Raw genomic sequence first — 20,960 nt, forward strand, 5'->3', positions numbered from 1 at the left:
TGGTGTGTGTGTGTCTGTGAGTGAGAGTGAGAGAGAGAGAGACATGGCTTTTCTCTTTCACACATACAGAGAGAGAGAGAGACAGAGTGCCAGTGTCGCATTGCCACTCTTTGCCGAAGTAAGAGTCAAACACAGAATGACGTCATTAAACCCAATATTATGTCAATGACCAAGGTCATTTTCAGTCATTCACTCATTGCTTGATTCATTTGATTCATTCATCTTCAGTAAATACTCTACCCTGGTCAGGGTTGCTGTGAATCTGGAGTTTACCCCGGGATCACTGGGCATGAGGCAGGAATACACAAGCTGGATGGCATTCCAGTCCATCGCAGGGCACCATTTATACTCATAAATACATGGTGGCAATTCAGCCCTTTATTCAGGAAGAAACCATATAGGAAACCCATATACAGACTAGGAGACTCCGCATCGAGCCTGGATCTGTGTTGTAGCAGCGCTTACCTGCTGCACCACCGTGCCACCAACACCAGCATTCGAATACGGAAATTGCTATTTGGTATTTGTTATGTCAGACAACAGCATGCAGTCAGCGAGATAAAATGAACAGTAAATGCTTGGACTTTTGTTGAACCGTTGTAGTGTGGGTGAGTTATGCCCAGGTCAGAGGGCAGAAAGACACATGCTGTGACCTGCGATCGGTCGGGTGGCGACTGATCGCAGGTGGACGCAGGCGTTTTGCGTCAAATCTTTCGTTGTAGTCAGACGTATTGCAAGACACAGACTTTTTAAGCTGAATCAACCAGTCGGAAGCAGATGCAACTAGACGCAGGTTGACGCAGTGCACAGAACACCTTTAAAAAATATAAGGCCATAAGACTGCTTGCAGGTTGTTGTAAACTATCTGCAGGTGCAGTCCTGCAATGCATTGCAGCCATCTCTAAAGACTGGTCTTCCCCAGCGTCAGCCTGTGCCTATCTGCCACTACCTACTTCAACATGTGATTGGTCGCTCAAGCTTTGCACGACTGCCTGCCTTTACGTACATGCATCAACCTGCTCTTTACACCGATTGGAAGTGACTCGCAGCTGAAATGCGAACAGATCATGATCCACTTGCATCAACTTGCCTCTACTAAAAACCTTCTGCAACACTCTGCCATTATGTGCATCGTCATGCTACCTGCAATTTTGTTATTGCAGGTAGGTGCAAGTAGTTGAAAACTAGCTGCAGCCTGCCATCTGACCTGGGCATTAGGAGGTGTGCGTCAGGATGTTTTGAGAACAGCTAGTTTTCACTTTCATGAGGATGGAAGTGGGTGGACAGATACAAAGCTCACAGGGAAGGAGAAAAGATCAAATATTTCTAACAGCATCCAATACAACTCAGTTAAAAGTGTTAAAAGGGACATCTCATCTCATCTCATTATCTCTAGCCGCTTTATCCTTCTACAGGGTCGCAGGCAAGCTGGAGCCTATCCCAGCTGACTACGGGCGAAAGGCGGGGTACACCCTGGACAAGTCGCCAGGTCATCACAGGGCTGACACATAGACACAGACAACCATTCACACTCACATTCACACCTACGGTCAATTTAGAGTCACCAGTTAACCTAACCTGCATGTCTTTGGACTGTGGGGGAAACCGGAGCACCCAGAGGAAACCCACGCGGACACGGGGAGAACATGCAAACTCCACACAGAAAGGCCCTCGCCAGCCCCGGGGCTTGAACCCAGGACCTTCTTGCTGTGAGGCGACAGCGCTAACCACTACACCACCGTGCCGCCCTAAAGGGGACATATTGTGAAAAATTAACTTTTCCTGTGCTTCTGTACACACAGTTAAGTATCTGGAGTGCCTACCAACCCACAAATTCTGAAATAAGACAGCCAGTTTTTTTTTTTTTTTTTTGCTGCCTGTTTCTGAAAACATGCTTCAACAAGCCGTTCAGATTTGGCTCCCCTTTCTATGTCACAAGGTTCATTAGAATTACGCTGCCCCCTCATCTAAGTATCTCCATTCATTTGGCTTGAGAACTCATCTCATCTCATTATCTCTAGCCGCTTTATCCTTCTACAGGGTCGCAGGCAAGCTGGAGCCTATCCCAGCTGACTACGGGCGAAAGGCGGGGTACACCCTGGACAAGTCGCCAGGTCATCACAGGGCTGACACATAGACACAGACAACCATTCACACTCACATTCACACCTACGGTCAATTTAGAGTCACCAGTTAACCTAACCTGCATGTCTTTGGACTGTGGGGGAAACCGGAGCACCCGGAGGAAACCCACGCGGACACGGGGAGAACATGCAAACTCCACACAGAAAGGCCCTTGCCGGCCGCTGGGCTCGAACCTGGACCTTCTTGCTGTGAGGCGACAGCGCTAACCACTACACCACCGTGCCGCCCGGCTTGAGAACTGCTTTTGCTAATTAATATCTATTCATGAGGAGAGTGCTACCTGATTGGCTGGCAGAAGGGGGAGTGGGGTGAGCAGGAGCTCATTATCATTTAAAGGTATTCAAATCTGACATTTTGAACAGGACTGTTTAGACAGGGTGAGAAGGGAGCTGTGGTGCTTTATCCTTGTGGTATTTTGACCAAAGCATGTCACAGATATTTCATTAAGACCTCTCAGAACTGTGCTAACTTGTTGAAAAGGGGTAGAATATGTCACCTTTAAAATGATACCAGAGACACTGGGTCCGGCTCTCTTTTTTTATTTCTGTTCATGATTTCTTTGCTAAACTTGCCCCACCATGGACAGGATGGCATGTTTCATTGCAGTTGAAAACACTATGATACTTGATTACGCCATTATAAATATGTTTCTTTCTCTCTCTCTCTCTCTCTCCCCTAACATTTAACCAAATATGGATTTATTAACTCTTATGGCTATCTGAAGGTAGCATGGTGGTGCAGTAGTTAGCACTGTTGCCTCACAGCACATCGGTTATGAGTTCAAACCTTGTGGCTAGCTGTTGTTTTTCTGCATGGAGTTTGCATTTTGTCCCCATGCCTGTGTGGGTTTCCTCCAGGTCAACTGGCTACTCTAAATTGCCCATGAGTGTGAATGGTTGTTTGTCTCTGTGTTAGCCCTGCAATAAACTGGCGATCTGCCCTGAGTGTACCCCACCTCTTGCCCAAAGTCAGTTGGAATTGGCTCCAGCTCACCTGCAACCCTAACAGCTAAGCAGTATAGATGATGGATGGATGGATGGATGGATGGATGGATGGATGGATGGATAATAAAACTTGGCAGAATGGTGGTGGACCATTGTGAGTAGAGCAAACATGTAACTGTATATTGAGAATGCCATCAGGTGCAGCAGCATTGCTGGTGTCACTGCTGGGACTGGAACAAATTATGCTCTAAATGCATATCTATATGGTGGTGTAGTGGTTAGCACTGTTGCCCAGGGCTTTGAACCAGAATTTTTTTCCTATTGGTTCGTTCCGAACAGAAACGGAATTTTAACGTTTCCGGTTTTGGGTTCCACCATTAAATAGAAGTTCCCGAACCGGTTAGAACAAAAAAATTTCGTTCCCGGAACAGTTAATTACGTTCCCTGTCAGCTGTTTAACAAATGGCTATAAAATTATGTCTCTGTCTCATCCAGCTTAAGCCAAATGTAGGCTAATTCTATTACAACCTTCATTAAATAAGACAAGAAATAATTCAAAACAATTATTATTTCAAATGTTGGCGATTTGGATTCTCAGTATGTCTTCCCATCTACACAAACAGAAAAAGTGCCAAAAATGAAAGATAATTCGTTTAGTGTGTTACCAAAGGCTAGTCAGGCCCTATAGAGGGCTACCGCATGACGTCACCGCGCCGCGAGATTTTGTTAGGCGCCATATTGGAAGACCAAGTACACATCTATGCAAGTACATACATGCATAAAACAAACTACACCTGAAATGTAGCCAGGGCCGGTTCTGCCCTAATCTGGACCCGGGTGCAACATCGCGCAACCCCCCCCCCCCCCCCCCCCCCCCCCCCCCCCCCCCCCCAAAAAAAAAAATCAGTCTAAATCAGGACAACCATCACATAACTATAACTATAAACATTTTATATCAACTATTTTAACTAAATGGGCTATAATAAATAAGCCTGCAGGCAGCCACGGCGGGCTGCCTCAGAAAAGTAACCATTCAATGACACAACTGAAAGCCTGCAGCCACGGCGGGCTGCCTTAAAAAGTAACCATTTGTCCTACCTTAAAACTCGTTTTGCATTTTCTGCCTCCTTTTTTGTATTTTCGAACCTCCGTTTATTTTCTTTCCTTTTCTGAAAACCCGATTTGCGTCCAGACATTTTGTTCTGCTACCAACGAACTAACTCATCAGGTCTCGTCTCTCGAGCCCGCGATGATTCCCGTGGGAAGGGCAACAATTGATACATTTTTACAAACAGCCAATAGGGAGGTTGCAACGTTCAGGCTCTTCTTTGCTCAGACACTCAGTAATGCACTTACTGAGTAATGCACTTACTCACTTATTATCACGTGGAGACGTGATAGTAGTCCACCCTCCTGCTATCTCCATTCAGTCAGCGAACGTCACACAGGAAGTGAACCCCAGCGGGTCATAGAAACTTGCGCAGGAGAAGAATGACTTTTTTATTTGTAGGCTACGGAAACTTTGAGGAATGAAATAAAAACCGGTATTAACCGGTTACCATTATTTTTAATAAGCGTTTCTGTTCCGGAACATAAAAAATAATAAAGTTTCTGGTTTCGTTTCTGTTCCATGTGAAATAGAAAAAGTTCCCGGTTTTCGTTTTCGTTCCTTGAACCGGTTCAAAGCCCTGCTGTTGCCTCACAGCAAGAAGGTTTTGGGTTCGAGCCCAGTGGCTGATGGGGGGGGGGGGGGGGCTTTCTGTGTGGAGTTTGCATGTTCTTCCCATGTCTGCATGGGTTCCCTCTGAGTGCACCAGTTTCCTCCAAAGACATGTAGGTTAGGTTAATTAGTGGCTCTAAATTGACTGTGAATGGTTGTTTCTCTCTATGTGTCAGCTCTGCGATGACCTGGCAACTTGTTCAGGGTGTACTCCACCTCTCACACACAGTCAGCTGGGATAGGCTCCAGCTTGCCTGTGACCCTGTACAGGATAAGTGGTTAGGATAATGGATGCATATCTATAGTTAGTAGTAAAGTGGGTGTGTCTAAGAAAGTAAGAATACTTTTTGACTCCTGTGAGATGAATGGTAAATGGGCTTGGAGAAAATGATTGGCGCGTGCCTGACATGATAACTTAATCGCCAGTATACACGATATGTTTATGCTTTGCTGAAATTCAATAAGGTGGTCAAACATTTTTCACTTGAAAGAAATTTATTATGTAGTCTCTAGGATTAAGAGTGCAAGATATTTTTGAACATGTGCTAACTGTGCTTAGCATTGAAGAAGAAACCGTTATTTTTGTCACATGTACACTCAAGCACAGCGAAATTCCTCTTCTGCATTTAACCCATCTGAAGCAGTGAGCACACAAGTGAGAAATGCACGCACACACTCATACCCAGAGCAGTGGGCAGCTATCCTACAGCACCTGGAGAGCAGTTGGGGGTTAGGCGCCTTGCTCAAGGGCATTTCAGTCATGACACAATGGGAGGGGGAAGTGCTGTTCATTCACTCAACTCACCTCACCTTTTTCCTGCCAGTCCCAGGAATCAAACCCTTTGGGCCAAAGGCTGCTTCTCTAACCTTCAGACCCCCCACTGCTGCTGCTATGGTTACCAGAAGAGTGCCACAAGCATTGGTTGTTGTTGTTGTTGTTTTTCTTCTTCACCTGCCAGATCAAAATCTGTGCTAAGCATGACGACTTCTGATTTTTCATATGTGTATTGCAGAGAGGAAAATGGACCAGAGACCAATTTGTCACTTGCTGACATGGCTATCAAATCTAATCAGTGCAACATGAACTGATTTATACTTCTGGTGAGAGTCTCTCATCTCATCTCATCTCATCTCATTATCTGTAGCCGCTTTATCCTGTTCTACAGGGTCGCAGGCAAGCTGGAGCCTATCCTAGCTGACTACTGGTGAAAGGCGGGGTACACCCTGGACAAGTCGCCAGGTCATCACAGGGCTGACACATAGATACAGACAACCATTCACACTCACATTCACACCTACAGTCAATTTAGAGTCACCAGTTAACCTAACTTGCATGTCTTTGGACTGTGGGGGAAACCGGAGCACCCGGAGGAAACCCACGCGGACACGGGGAGAACATGCAAACTCCACACAGAAAGGCCCTCGCCAGCCACAGGGCTCGAACCCAGACCTTCTTGCTGTGAGGCGACAGCGCTAACCACTACACCACCGTGCCGCCCTGGTGAGAGTGATCCACCAAAAATAATATGTAGTCAGTGGTGATCCTATGATGACACTGGAGCGGGGCTAACATACTAGATCATGAGACCCTCAGTGAGACGACATTGGTTCCAATGGAACATAGTTTCTTCATCTGATAATTATTGTTGAACTTTTTCATGCACAATGTTCACACTTATGGGCAGTCAATTAAATAAAACACCTCGAGATCACTGAGACCTGTATTGTAATTTACAATAAATAATTATCTTGACCTGTGTCGTATCTTGACCTTAATGGAACATGTTGCTGGCATATACAGTGTTTACAGACTTTCACACAATCTCAAAAATTAAAAAAAAAAATTAAATTAAATTTAAAAATAAATAAATAAATAAATAATACAACCCCGATTCCAAAAAAGTTGGGACAAAGTACAAATTGTAAATAAAAACGGAATGCAATAATTTGCAAATCTCAAAAACTGATATTGTATTCACAGTAGAACATAGACATGTCAAATGTCAAAAGTGAGACATTTTGCAATTTCATGCCAAATACTGACTCATTTGAAATTTCATGATAGCAACACATCTCAAAAAAGTTGGGACAGGGGCAATAAGAGGCTGGAAAAGTTAAAGGTACAAAAAAAGAACAGCTGGAGGACCAAATTGTAACTCATTAGGTCAATTGGCAATAGGTCATTAACATGACTGGGTATAAAAAGAGCATCTTGGAGTGGCAGCGGCTCTCGGAAGTAAAGATGGGAAGAGGATCACCAATCCCCCTAATTCTGTGCCGACAAATAGTGCAGCAATATCAGAAAGGCGTTCAACAGTGTAAAATTGCAAAGAGTTTGAACATATCATCATCTACAGTGCATAATATCATCAAAAGATTCAGAGAATCTGGAAGAATCTCTGTGCGTAAGGGTCAAGACCGGAAAACCATACTGGGTGCCCGTGATCTTCGGGCCGTTAGACGGCACTGCATCACATACAGGCATGCTTCTGTATTGGAAATCACAAAATGGGCTCAGGAATATTTCCAGAGAACATTATCTGTGAACACAATTCACCATGCCATCCGCTGTTGCCAGCTAAAACTCTATAGTTCAAAGAAGAAGCCATATCTAAACATGATCCAGAAGCGCAGACGTCTTCTCTGGGCCAAGGCTCATTTAAAATGGACTGTGGCAAAGTGGAAAACTGTTCTGTGGTCAGACGAATCAAAATTTGAAGTTCTTTATGGAAATCAGGGACGCCGTGTCATTCGGACTAAAGAGGAGAAGGACGACCCAAGTTGTTATCGGCGCTCAGTTCAGAAGCCTGCATCTCTGATGGTATGGGGTTGCATTAGTGCGTGTGGCATGGGCAGCTTACACATCTGGAAAGACACCATCAATGCTGAAAGGTATATCCAGGTTCTAGAGCAACATATGCTCCCATCCAGATGACGTCTCTTTCAGGGAAGACCTTGCATTTTCCAACATGACAATGCCAAACCACATACTGCATCAATTACAGCGTCATGGCTGCGTAGAAAAAGGGTCCGGGTACTGAACTGGCCAGCCTGCAATCCAGATCTTTCACTCATAGAAAACATTTGGCGCATCATAAAACGGAAGATATGACAAAATAGACCTAAGACAGTTGAGCAACTAGAATCCTACATTAGACAAGAATGGGTTAACATTCCTATCCCTAAACTTGAGCAACTTGTCTCCTCAGTCCCCAGATGTTTACAGACTGTTGTAAAGAGAAAAGGGGATGTCTCACAGTGGTAAACATGGCCTTGTCCCAACTTTTTTGAGATGTGTTGTTGTCATGAAATTTAAAATCACCTAATTTTTCTCTTTAAATGATACATTTTCTCAGTTTAAACATTTGATATGTCATCTATGTTCTATTCTGAATAAAATATGGAATTTTGAAACTTCCACATCATTGCATTCGTTTTTATTTACAATTTGTACTTTGTCCCAACTTTTTTGGAATTGGGGTTGTAATAATAATAATGTGCCATACTCAACATACAGTGCATGTTAGCTTTAAAAAATGATTGAAGATATAATTTTTTACTTCAGTAAATCAGGTGCTGTGTAAATTTAGGATTGTAGAATGAGGTGGAATGATATTGATTTCAGAGTGTTTGTGTGAATGTGCATTACTATTTGAATGTGCCCACAATAACATCCATCTATCCATCCCGCTTATCTGTTAGGGTCACTGGGGAAGCTAGAGTCAATCCCAGCTGACTTCGCGCGAGAGGCAGGGTACCCCCTGAGCAGGTCACCAGTCTATCAGAGGGCTAACATAGAGATGAACAATTCACACTCACACCTATGTGAAGTTAACCTAATCCAGATGTGTTTGGACTGTGGGAGAAAACCAGAGCTTCTGGAGGAAACCCACACAGGCATAAGGAGTACATGCAAACAGTTGGCTAAAAGCTTCAAACCCAGAACCTTCTTTTTGAGGCAAGAGTGCTTACCACTTTACCACTACACAATGATAGAAATTAATTTGTGTCTGATAACGAGTTTAGGATTAAGGCACAGAACCTTTTCTTGAAAGGAGACCCTCTGTTGTAGGGTTCTAGATATGAGCTAAAAATGACAAACCAACTACTACTTGGAACGATTTTCTTTACCACCACAGCTACAGTAATATATATAGAGGATATTACACAGTTGCATGAAGATATGAAGTTTACCTTCGAGTGGTGAATGTATTCACGAATCAGCAAAGCAAACGAGTTTCAACAAAACAAACTTGTTGTTTCATTTCAAGATAAACTTCATATTTTCGTGACGTCGTGTGATGCTCTTTATATTATATGGACACATCCACACACACACAAAAAAAAAAACACAAGTTAATCAAAAGAATTTTAATTTTGAACCGGTTCGTCATTTTGACAACGTGCGTCTAGTCAGTGGGGAAAACACTGGGAGTGAAGTCAGCGGAGTGAAATATCAGTAATTATTATACATACAGGACACTTCTTCGATGGAATAAAAACATGTGTTCTGTTCCCTTCTAGTGGGTTTCATTCACTTGGTTTGATAGCATGCAATATTGTTAGCATATCGCTTATCCTACGTGTATTACGTCACTCTACCCAGTGAAGAATGAGCATTGAATATGGTTTACGATATTGCATGGTTGTCAAGACAACGTGACATCACACGTCGGAGATGTAGAACTTCTGCGCTAGCGAGCAACTGTGACATTTTGTAAACAAACATGGCCGCCAGATTTGCTTTCTGAAATATAGAAGAGTTTGAGAGAATTTTGAAAGAGAAAGATGCTTTGAACATCCGAAAGGAATGTGCATGTATTATAATAATAATAATAATAATAATGGCTTTTTTTCGTGGTATATCAGATATATTCCATTCAGCTACCGTATTTTCTGGACTATAAGCCGCTACTTTTTTCCTAGGTTTTGAACCATGCGGCTTATACAAAGGTGCGGCTATTCTGTGGATTTTTCTTCCACCGCTAGGGGCGCTCTAACCGGAAGTAGAATCAAAAATAAGATAGACGAAAAATCAATGCAAAGAAGAATTAGCAGATCTTTAGCAGATAGAACACGCACGACAAATTACTAACTGGTAATTATTTTCAAATCCAGCGAAGATGATTAAAGTGACTTGTGGTTTCAAACACAGGAGAAATGAAGGTAAATAAATACCGGTTATTTTCTCTTGGTTCTGTTCCGTTTTAATCAGCAAAGTTGCTGCCGTGTTAAAAGGCACTGTTTGGAAAGAATCTGTTCAGGTACATACATGTACATTTACAGTACAAAATCGTTCTGTACATGCAGTAAATATCTAATTTTTCAACATAGATATCTGCGGCTTATAGCCCGGTGCAGCTTGTATATCTTTTTTTTAATTTTTTTTTTAAAAATAGAGCGGATGCGGCTTATATACAGGTGCACTCTATAGTCCAGAAAATACGGTACTCGTCTTTGACTCGTTCAACATCATGCTAGCTGAATGGAATATATCTGATATACCACTCAACGTTAGCTAATATTATAGAGCCACGATGTATGACGTATGAAAAATGCAAGTTTTTCAACATGAGAAGATAAACATCATATCTTCAAGTTAACATGTGATTTTCTTTTTATTATAAAGACACATTCACAAACAAAAAGTACCTAAATTTAACAAAACAATTCATCGATTTCCTCATGAGTGATATATAGAGATTTATGTCACGGTTTTGGTTCTCCATGTCCCGAATGGAGCTTATATGAAAAATACGAGTGGCGTCTCTCCCAGTAAAACACTCATGTCCATATATCATTTTACGTGTGTGTGTGTGTGTGTGTGTGTGTGTGTGTGACACAGTTCCTGTTTTTGAATTATTTACTGCAATTTCTTTTCAGTGTCAGCGTTTAAACTACAACCTTTTCTGTTTTTCATCAATAATTTTCCACTATGATTTTATTTTTGCATTCTGCATTTTCATTTTTTTCAAAGAATGCTTTTTTCCCGTCCAAAGACAGCAAGGGGAGGCTATCCATGTCGGATCTGCCTTAATATCAACACATCTTCAGCAAAGGTACGTAAATAATTTATCATGGCATACATTTAGCTTGTTCAGTGTGTTGAGTGCAGCTTTATTTATGATAAGTATATGTTAGTTAGCTTTTTGATGGAGAAGACTGCAGCTTTAGAGGTTCGCATCCAGACTCTAGAGAAGATTAGTGAGAGCACTGTAGTTTCTGTAGGGGAAAATGTGAATGCCCTAGGTGGAGTTATCAATCCCATTCCCATGAATGGGTGACAACTTGGCGACAGAACAGCAGAGCCAAAGCTACCGCTGAGGCTTGCCTATGGGAGCACCAGTCCTTTCCGCTTCACTTCTCTAACAGGTTTGCTTTCTTCAGTAAAGTACCCTGATAGAAAAACCTGATAGAGCTTTGGTTGTAGGAGACTCTATCTTACGACAGATGAAATTAGCTCGGCCTTTGGGGGCACCAGCAGCTTTAGTCAGGTGTATACCGGGAGCCAAGGCGCCGGACATAGCAGGTAATCTTTGGGTTTTTGGGAAGCACAGCTTTTCAAAGCTACTTATTCATGTAGGAGCAAACAATATAGGTCTTCATCGGTCTGAGGTTACTAAGAGTATCTTTATTGAGGTGTTTAAATTAGCGAAGGTGATGTCCGATGTGGCATCACGATGTGGCATGGCGATGTAGCTTATGGCAGGTTATGGTCGCTGAACTGCTGGATGTCCAGGTGGTGCTCGGAAAACAACATGGAATTTATAGATAACTGGAGTAGTTTTCAGGGCAAAGCTGGCCTGTTAGGGTGGGATGGTATCCGTCCCATTTGGGAAGGTGCTGCTCTCATTTCTTGCAGCACAGCTCATAGTCTTAGATCGATCGATCGATCGATCGATCGATCGATCGATCGATCGATCGATCTATCGATCTATCTATCTATCTATCTATCTGGCATATCACTACAGTGATATGGCCACTCTGACAGCTCCAGCCATCAAAGTTTCTAGTTTTCTTGTCTCAACCATCCACACACATTCACACCTCTGTGTGTGTGTGTGTGCATTCTTTGGTGTACACTATATGAACTGGGATTTGTCTCATTTATCCAAGTAAACTTTACAAAATGTACTGCAAACACCGATCACTAATAACCATCATTTCTTGCATGTGTGTTTTCATAGACAACAGTATTCCTTCACAAGCTCATACCAGTCAGCCTTACCTACTGAAACATGCTTTCCCAAAATCCTTCTGTCTAGTCTGAGAGTGAAGTCATGGTCAGATCATACAGTATATTAACATCCATAAAGTACATAAAGGACTTATGCTATATCTGTGCTTTATGACCATGTCTTTATTAGGCTGTATTGTGGTATAAGTTATTGAACAGATGTCACTTAATATTACTCATATTAAGGCTGAGCTACACACACACACACACACACACACACAGAAAAAGCACCCGTGAGTAACATGAACTTGTGTGATATTCAACTCCCTATCTGTTGATGTTACACAGACTACTGGAATGATAGATCCCATCAATATTTTACTACAACACACAGCACCATGGGTAACCGCACCAGTGAAACACTAAGCCATAATGAAATACACTGAAAACATGTTCTAATTAATAAGAATGTGTCTTACAAGCACAAGGAGTAACAGGTATACAGAGAGAGAGAGAGAGAGAGCGTGTGTGTTGAAACCCACGCCCAGGCTTTTGAGTGTTAAAGCTTATGGGCAAGACAGTGCTTAATGAAATGCAAGACTGAAAAGCTCAATGTCAACATGGGTTTTCAGGTGACAGCCAAAACAATGACACACACTCACCCCCACATACCACAGCATGGTGGAAGCATTAAGTCTCTGTGATGGAAAAACCTATCTGCGAACATACACACACACACACACACACACACACACACAAACATGCACACGCAGCATTGCACAAATCGTTCGTCTATATGACAAACAAATATGCCTGCACACAAACAGAAGCCATAAACACATGTAACATGCAATAATTTTCCAAATGCCAATTCCTACATCATAGACGGTACAGTACCTTAAATCAAACCTGAGACCAAAATAGAAAACGGTCTGCCCTTATGCCTCATATTGAGATCAGCCAAAAGCAATTAAAAATTGCCACTCTGTAAATTTATCACATACTTTGGTGCCACAATGCCACGTTGAGTATGCATAATTTACTTTATCTCAAAGCCAGATTTCTATAGTTTTGATTGGACAAATGTGTGATGCAGTTAAGATACCAGATCAAAAACAGGCAGAGTACCCGATAATTTAAAAAAAAAACTGAAGGGATAGCAACAGCAGCAAAGATTATAAACACGTGACACGCAAGTTGATGAGGTGGAACACAAGTGTGGGTGCTTGGGGTAATATTTATGAAGTCTGCAAAAGGGTCAGAACACAGACAGCAACATCACACAAGAGTAACCGATGATCGAGGTTAACACACATGCCAGAGTCAAAATCCAGAACAATCAGGAAACAGGAAAACAAAGCTCAGGACTTAACAATATATAAATACAAAGAAAATAAATGTTCTGGATATTGCTAGTTCGAATCCCGATGATGCCACAGCCATCCATGGCCGGGAGCTCAAGAGAGCAAAATTGGAGGGGTGCTCTCAGGGAGGGAGGGAGGGGTGGCATACTCTTTCTCCTCTGTCAGTTACAGCGATGCTAGCCAATCATGGGCATGTGTTAGGTCATGCATACAAAAGTGGACAGATAACACTTTCCTCTGAGTGTTTTATGCCGGCCCCTACCGTTGCATAAGCAGCAGTTCGAAAAAGTGTGGTTGGCTGGTGTTACATGCCTTGGAGGAAGCACCTTCGCTCTTCCTAGTTGGTAGCTGTCACGTGATAGGGTGACCTATCTGGTGGGTAGGAGGGAATTGGCCATGACTAAATTGCGGATAAATTTTAGGGAAAATAAATAATTAAATGAAAAGAATAGACATGTGATGTCACAGTGTGATAAAGAAACAGAAGGATATACAGTGTCTTGCAAAAGTATTCATCCCTCTTGGTGTTTGTCCTGTTTTGTCACATTACAAGCTGGAATTAAAATGGATTTTTGGGGGGTTAGCGCCACTCGATTTACAACAACATGCCTACCACTTTAAAGGTGCACATTGTTTTTTGTTTTTTTATTGTGACACAAACAATAATTAAGATGAAAAAACAGAAATCTGAAGTGTGCATCAGTAAACACCCCCCCAAGTCAATACTTTATAGAGCCACCTTTTGCTACAATTACAGCTGCAAGTCTCTTGGGGTATGTCTCTATTAACTTAGCACATCTAGCCACTGGGATTTTTGCCCATTCCTCAAGGCAAAACTGCTTCAACTCCTTCAAATTAGATGGGTTGCGTTTGTGTACAGCAATTTTCAAGTTATGGCACAGATTCTCAATTGGTTTGGGGTCTGGGCTTTGACTAGGCCATTCTAAGACATTTAAATGTTTCCCTTTAAACCACGCCAGTGTAGCTTTAGCAGTATGTTTAGGGTCATTGTCTTGCTGGAACGTGAGCCTTCGTCCCAGTCTCAAACCTCTGGCTGACTCAAACTGGTTTTCCTCCAGAATTGCCCTACCGTATATTTAGTGCCATCCAGCTTTCCTTCAGTCCTGACCAGCTTTCCTGTCCCTGCAGATGAAAAACATCCCTACAGCATGATGCTGACACCACCATGCTTCATTGTAGGGATGGTGTTCTCAGGGTGTTGGGTTTGCGCCACACATAGCATTTCCCATGATGGCCAAAAAGATAAATTTTTGTCTCATTTGACCAGAGAATCTTCTTCCATGTGTTTGGGGAGTCTGCCACATGCTGCTGGGCAAACTCCAAAATGTGGATTTTTAAGCAATGACTTTTTTCTGGCCACTGTTCTATAAAGCCCCACTCTATGGAGTGTATGACTTAAAGTGGTCCTATGGACAGATACGGTACTCCCATCTCCGCTGTGGATCTTTGCAGCTCCCTCAGCATTATCATTGGTGTCTTTGTTGCATCTCTGATTAATGCCCTCCTTGCCCAGTCTGTGAGTTTTGGGGGGAGGCCTTCTCTTGTCAGGTTTGTACTGGTGGCATATTAGCGGCGCTCCATACTTAAGAAAATATGGTAACCCATCGAGTTGATGTTTCATGGACACACAGGGATCCCAGCCGTGTACATCTGTCTGTCCGTGCCCCTCGTGATTCTGATTGGCTGTTTGATTTTGGCGGGAACTAGAAGCACAAGTGCGTCTACATAACTTATTTTTGTCTGCAGATCATTTCATATTTATTGGGTTTTTCCATCAAGAACAACTCAAACAGCGCAACAAAATAATAATAATTTTTACAAACTTTAATACAAACTATAAAAAGATGTCAGAACAAGTTAACCAAGGAGAGAAAGATGAACTCAAAACCGGGAAGAGAAAGAGAGTTTTGACAGAGGAAGAAAAGGAAAGAAGACGTGAAAGAGCGAAAGAAAGGTGAAGAAATCTTTCACAAGAAAAGCGACAAGCTGAAAGAGAAAGAAAACGTGTAAAAAAAATGAATTAATAGAAATGATGAGTTGTAGGAATTTAATTCTAAATAGTGATGTTGATTTTGAAATCACTGCAAAATCCTTCAGGATCTGACAAGTTGACCTGAATCCAGTCAGTGTTTTCATTAATCGTGTATCTTTTGTTTTCAAAACATTTTGCTATAAATCCCTAAAGCACACTGTAGTTTATAGTAATAAAAAGAATAATATACATGTGAGTTTGGAGAAATTTATCTTCTCATGATAAAATTGAAATTGAAACACATCAAAGTACATCATCTGTTGCATGTTTGTTTTCATTTGAATGGAAGCTCTGCTATTAGGTAGTACCTAATTTTATATTATTTCCATTTTGCTATAATGGATTTAATGATGCTCTGTGGGATATTCAAAGTTTGGGATATTTTTTATAACCCAACCCTGATCTATACTTCTTCACAACTTTGTCTCTGACCTGTCTGGAATGCTCCTTGGTTTTATATTGCTTGCTTAGTAGTGTTGCAGAGTCAGGGTCCTTCCAGAACAGGTTGATTTATACAGACATCATGTGAGAGATCATGTGACACTTTGATTGCACACAGGTCGAGCTTAATCAACTAATTATGTGACTTAAGAAGTGAATTGGTTGGACCAGCTCTTATTTAGGGGTTTCATACCATCGCCACAGGCTTGCTCATTGGGGATAGATTAGGGACAAAATTAGCTCATGTTTTAAGTCGTTCAAATTCTGTAAAGCTGCTTTGCGACAATGTTTATTGTTAAAAGCGCTATACAAATAAACTTGACTTGACTCATACGAAAGGGGGGTGAATACTTATGCACACTCCAGATTTCTATTTTTTCATCTTAATTATTGTTTGTGTCACAATAAAAAAAAAACGTGCACCTTTAAAGTGGTAGGCATGTTGTGTAAATCAAATGACACTCACCCTCCAAAAATCCATTTTAATTCCAGCTTGTAATGTGACAAAACAGGACAAACACCAAGAGGGATGAATACTTTTGCAAGGCACTGTACATGGACAAACTAATCGAGCATAAACAACAAATGGGTGAATGCAATAGGTAAAAGACCAATGACAAGACAAGGCCAGAGACAGAGTTACAACCAAAAAAAAAAAAGCACATGGCACAAAATAAACAAAAACACATTGTGCAAGACAGTGACACAGTTCCCATTGAAAGGGGGAATTTGTGACAGAACATTTATAATTCCTTTCAGAGATCCTGTCAGGTTGGCAGATGGTGTCGAGCTAACTAGCTAATTGTGGCAGCGGGGGTGTGGTCAAGCATCGGTCTGTGACCGGAGGGCGGAGTCAGGGAAGGTAAGTGGCAGAATCACTACACCTGACGTTAATTAATGTGTTTGTGTGTCTTCCCTAGTGACCGTGCCCTATTTAAGGAGAGAGGGCGAGAGCAGAGGGAGCTCTCTCCCCAACCAGACGACTGATGTGTGTGTGTCTGAGAGTGTGAGAGAGTAAATATAAAAGCTGAAAAGCTAAATAAAAAGAGTTTTGTGAACTCAGTTCTGGCCTGCCGTCCTTCTGTGCTCCACCCACCTACACGAACTGTCACAGTGGTGCTGAAACCCGGGATGAGCACAGAAGAGAACAGCCCCAATTAGTCCTCCCCCTTCGCAGACCTGATCCACGCCCTCACCACGGCCCAACAGAGCCAGCACCAGGCGCTGCTCGCCCTCCGAAAGGAGCAAGAACAACGGTTCGAGGCCCTGGTGCTGGCGCAACAGGAAGATTGTCGGGCGTTCCGGCACCTCCTCGCGTCGGCGGGGTCAACCATCTCCACTGCCGCGGGCCCTTCCCCCCTCATCCTAACGAAGATGGGCCCGCAGGACGACCCCGAGGCTTTCCTCACGCTCTTTGAGCAGGTAGCAGAGACCTTGGGGTGGCTGGTGGAACAGCGCGCGGCGCGCCTCCTCCCCCTGCTAACAAGAGAGGCGCAGCTGGCCGCACTACAGCTCCCCGCTGACCGCTGGCTGGCCTACGCGGACCTTCGCCAGGCCGTCCTCCAGCAGGTGGGCCACACCCCCGAGCAACAACGTCAGCGATTCCGTGCTTTGCACTTGGAGGAAGTCGGCCGGCCGTTCGTGTTTGGCCAGCAACTCCGGGACGCCTGCTGGCAGTGGTTGAGGGCCGACAACCGCGACGCCGAGGGACTCATCGACCAGGTGGTACTGGAGCAGTTCATCGCACGTTTACCAGCAGGAACCGCAGACTGGGTCCAGTGCCATCGCCCGGCGTCGCTGGACCAGGCAATCAAGCTGGCGGAGGACCATTTGGCAGCTGTCCCAACGGCAGGACAGCAGACGACCTCTTCTCTTCTCTCCTCTCTCTCTCTCCCCCCTCCTCCTGTGTCTCCTCCTCACCCCATTCCTCCACCGCGGAGACGGGGGCCGGCACCACCCCAGCCGGCCCGCCGCACCCGCAGCACCCTCACGTTTCTCCCTTCTGTGTCTGTCTCTCCCCCTCCTCAGGTGAGTGAGCCCCAGAGCACTAGTGCAAAGAGGAAGCCCGGGCCGGTTTGCTGGCGCTGCGGGGAGCCGGGCCACCTCCAACAGCAGTGCTCGGTAATGGAGGTGGGCGTGGTAGTTCGGATCCCAGACGTGCCAGGAGCCACCCTTGATCGGGCCGGAGTGTATCGCATACCGGTGAGTATCCAAGGGGATACATATCAGGCGTTGGTGGATTCTGGCTATAACCAGACCGCAATCCACCAAAGCCTGGTGCAAGACGAGGCATTGGGGGGAGCACAATTGGTGAAGGTGTTGTGTGTGCACGGGGATGTTCACAAGTACCCTTTAGTGTCGGTCCACATTCTTTTTCGAGGGGAAAAATTTATAGTGAAAGCGGCGGTTAATCCTCGCCTTACCCACTCTATAATTTTGGGGACTGATTGGCTGGGATTTCGGGATTTAATGACACACTTAGTGAAGAGTGGGGCCTGCCATAGTTTAACAGGGGGAGGTCCCGGCGTCGCTTTGGCGGGAGCAGCTGTCACAGAGCCGTCTACGTCATCTCCACGTCAGAGTGAGGAGCCGCCGGCCCCTCCCCTCTCTGTTGGGGAATCCCTTGCGGATTTTCCATTAGAGCAGTTGCGAGACGAGACTCTGCGGCATGCGTTTGACCAAGTGAGAGTAATCGATGGTCAAAAGCTCCAGCCAAACGCCACCCCGTCCTTCCACTACTATGCAATTATGCAGGATAGATTATACCAAGTGACGCAGGACACTCAAACTAAAGAGTGAGTCACGCAGCTTTTAATTCAGAATAGCCGCCAGGAATTGGTATTCCAGGCGGCTCACTTTAATCCCATGGCTGGACACTTAGGGCAGGATAAAACACTAGCCCGAATAATGGCCCGGTTCTATTGGCCAGGGATTCACGGCGATGTCCATAGGTGGTGTACAGCGTGCCGTGAATGCCAGGTAGTAAATCCAGCGGCCATTCCAAAAGCGCCTTTGCGCCCTCTACCGTTAATCGAGACCCGTTCGAAAGAATTGGGATGGATCTCGTCGGGCCATTAGATCGGTCAACACGAGGGTATCGCTTTATATTAGTTCTGGTGGACTATGCAACGCGATACCCGGAAGCAATGCCTCTTCGCAATATCTCAGCATGCAGTATTGTGGAGGCACTCTTCCGCGTTATCTCCTGAGTTGGAATCCCGAAAGAGATTCTGACTGACCAAGGCACCTCGTTTATGTCACGTACACTGAACGAACTGTATGGGTTGTTGGGTATTAAGCCGATCCGCACCAGCGTGTATCACCCACAAACAGACGGTTTAGTTGAACGGTTCAATCGCACCCTCAAGAATATAATTAAAAAATTCGTAAGTGAGGACGCACGTAATTGGGATAAATGGCTCGAACCCTTGCTATTTGCAGTGCGAGAGGTCTCCCAAGCCTCCACGGGGTTCTCCCCGTTTGAATTGTTATACGGGCGTAAGCCGCGCAGCATTCTAGATGTGCTGCGGGAAAATTGGGAGGAGGGACCTTCACCAAGTAAAAATGAAATCCAATATGTTATTGACCTGCACGCAAAACTCCACACACTCACGCACCTAACTCAGGAGAATTTGCGGCAGGCCCAAGAATGACAAACCCGCCTGTACGACAAGGGTACGCGCCTTAGGGAGTTCGCACCGGGAGATAAAGTACTCGTACTGTTGCCCACATCGAGCTCCAAATTGGTCGCCAAGTGGCAAGGACCCTTTGAGGTCACACGGCGAGTCGGGGACGTTGACTATGAGGTGAGGCAAACGGATAGGGGTGGGGCGCTACAGATTTACCACCTCAACCTGCTCAAACTCTGGAACGAGGAGGTCCCTGTGGCATTGGTGTCGGTGGTTCCAGAGAAGGCGGAGCTGGGGCCGGAGGTTCAAAAGGGAACATTGGCATCACATACCTCTCCGGTCCCCTGTGGAGATCACCTCTCCCCGACCCAACTCGTGGAGGTTGCCCAGTTGCAGACCAAGTTTTCGGACGTGTTCTCGCCCCTGCCCAGCCGCACCAACCTCATAGAGTACCACACTGAGACGCCCCCGGGGGTGGTAGTGCGTAGCCGCCTTTACAGGTTACCCGAGCACAAGAAAAAAAGTGGTTCGGGAAGAACTCGAGGCCATGCTCGAAATGGGCATCGTCGAGGAGTCCTACAGTGACTGGAGCAGCCTGGTGGTCTTGGTACCCAAGGCCGTCGGGTCAGTCCGGTTCAGTGCGGACTATAGAAAAGTCAACGCGGTATCTAAATTCGACGCGTACCCAATGCCTCGTATTGATGAGTTGCTCGATCGGCTAGGCACGGCTCGTTTTTACTCGACACTGGATTTAACAAAGGGTTATTGGCAGATCCCCTTGACTCCATTATCCCGAGAAAAAATGGCCTTTTCCACACCATTCGGCTTACACCAATTTGTCACACTTCCTTTTGGGCTGTTTGGGGCGCCCGCTACATTTCAGCGGCTGATGGATAGGGTCCTCCGCCCCCACGCCACCTATGCGGTCGCCTACCTTGACGACATTATTATCTATAGTAATGACTGGCCGAGGCACCTCGAACATCTGAGGGCCGTCCTTAGGTCGCTGAGGCGAGCGGGTCTCACAGCCAACCCAAAGAAGTGTGCGATTGGGCAGGTGGAAGTACGGTATCTGAGCTTCCACTTGGGCAACAGGCAGGTGCGTCCCCAAATTAACAAGACAGCAGCAATTGCGGCCTGCCCGAGGCCCAAGACCAAAAAGGGGGTGAGACAGTTCCTGGGGCTGGCTGGCTATTATTGTAGGTTTATACCTAATTATTCGGACGTCACCAGCCCGCTGACTGATCTCACTAAAAAGGGGGCACCAGATCCGGTCCAGTGGACGGAGCAATGCCAGCGGGCTTTTTCTAAGGTAAAGGCTGCACTGTGTGGGGGGCCACTTTTACACTCCCCTGACTTTTCTCTCCCCTTTATGTTACAGACGGATACGTCGGACAGAGGGCTGGGGGCTGTTTTGTCCCAGGAGGTGGAGGGGGAGGATCGCCCAGTACTGTATATCAGTCGGTGCGTGAGGGGCGCTACAGCAC

At 44.8% G+C, this 20,960-nt stretch overlaps 1 protein-coding gene across 3 annotated transcripts in view; it reads right to left on the reverse strand.

Moving 5' to 3' along the window:
• garnl3 (GTPase activating Rap/RanGAP domain like 3) overlaps positions 1-20,960 on the reverse strand; it is a 323,893-nt gene that overhangs the window by 219,645 nt on the left and 83,288 nt on the right. The window lies entirely within an intron of this gene.

Source organism: Neoarius graeffei, chromosome 28, assembly GCF_027579695.1.
Source record: "Neoarius graeffei isolate fNeoGra1 chromosome 28, fNeoGra1.pri, whole genome shotgun sequence".
NCBI classification, from domain to species: domain Eukaryota; kingdom Metazoa; phylum Chordata; class Actinopteri; order Siluriformes; family Ariidae; genus Neoarius; species Neoarius graeffei.